The sequence below is a fragment of the Microtus oregoni genome, unplaced genomic scaffold (genome assembly GCF_018167655.1).
Source record: "Microtus oregoni isolate MIOR12 unplaced genomic scaffold, Mior012 000033F_ref0000390, whole genome shotgun sequence".
NCBI lineage: Eukaryota > Metazoa > Chordata > Mammalia > Rodentia > Cricetidae > Microtus > Microtus oregoni.
In genome coordinates, this window is record NW_024543092.1 from 23,775,161 (window position 1) to 23,776,881 (window position 1,721).

Here is a 1,721-nt window from a genome sequence, read left to right on the forward strand (position 1 = left end):
TCTCAGGTGGCTGCCTGGTCCTAGCTGTATGAGGCTGTCAGCCTCTACTAACAATGTCAAGGAAGCAGTCACTCTTGCCCAGACTGCCCGGGCCTCTGGAGTTTCAAAGAACAGACTTCATTTGCAGAGACAGTTCTAGGTCCCAAGAAACCACGAGCACAGACAGGCCTGTGGTGGTCTTCAGTCTCTCCTTCCCAGAGTCACGAGGTCTGGGCCTGAAGCTACCACAAGGGAGGGAGTGTGCTCCAGACTTTCCTTTTGTCTGTTATCCTCTAAGTATCGTTCCACAATGGGGCGAGGACACAGTGCGTGGCTATGGGAACAATTTGGGGTGAGAAGACCTGAGCCTTCATTCTGTCCCCTCTCAGCTTTGAGAATTTTGACACCCCGTGCATAATTTATCTATAAAACAAGTATCATAGTACATTGTCCACATAATTCCCCTTCTGAGAAAGTCACATTCCAACATTCACCAAATGCGTGTCTCTGATAAAGTTGTGGATCATTGACTGTCAGTCTGGGAGGGTCACCATGGATGACCTTGAGGGTCACCATGGACGACCTTGAGCCCCCTGTGCCTCTTTCTCTTGGAGCAGACAGGCTTATACGTGAGCAAGAGCAGCTTGTATCTCTCTAGAGTTGGAGGGGTTGCCCTGGGGCAAGGAGGGTCACACCACGGTTCAGAAGGGGTTCTCTGGAGTCACTGGCGTTACTCTATGACAAGACGCTGGAAAGTCAGGTGCTGTCTCCTCCCTCCTCGTCTGGCCCTCCTGGTCTCGGACTTTGAGTTGGCTCCTCTCCCAGGTGCCATGGCTCTGAACAAGGTGTTTGGGGCTGAGAATGAGTTACCTGAGGCTGGAAACCAGATCCGGCTTCTTGGCCCGTCTGCCCCGGAGGTGTCAGCAAGGCGTGATGTCAGAAATGCTTTTCTGTTCTTTTAAATGTCCTGTGCACGAGGCTGCTTGGACAGGTCTTACGCCGATCGGAGTAATGGAGTCCATACATTCGATGGTTTAGAATATCTGAGCCAGGGCATCTTTTTTTTTTTTCCCATGGCCTCATAAAATCTGACATTTATAATCTTTCTGTAGTCATCAGGACTTAAAAGATTGGTAACACAGAGGTGGCCCAGCCACATGTGCACATGGTTAGAGGCATTTTTAAATAAAGACATCTCTTGGGGTTTGTTTTGTTTTGGTTCTGTGTTTTCATACCACCAGATGCTTAGTAATCTGTTGATTTAGTAAAGTATGTATTTCACTCCCCAAAGAAAACTCTCAAAGAGCTGGCATCCTCAATCCTCTAGGCACAGGATGGAATTTGAACAAAGACCCTTGACTTCTCCAGACCCCCGTGGGCCCCAGCTGTGGCCCGGGAGGAGGACACAGCCATTTTTACAGCCTCTCACTGCGCCATTCAGAGCGGATGCCATCAGCGGCAGTGTCCAGGAGTAGCCAGGTGCCACGCGTGCAGAACGCCAGTGCTCGTGTCCACAAACACTCTGATCTTTCTTGTGGGGAATTTTCTGTTCTCTCCACTAAACTTCTTTTTCAAACTTAAGAGCCCTTGAAGAATGATGAGTTTCCAAGTGTAGTGTTTGTCCTTCCACTCAACAGTCGGCTGGTGTGCTCAGCTGGGGAGAGGGAAGCCTCTATATCTCTTTGATACCTGGACAGACCAGGGCTCAGAACTCTGAATCCTGCCGGCTCCTTGGCATCTCT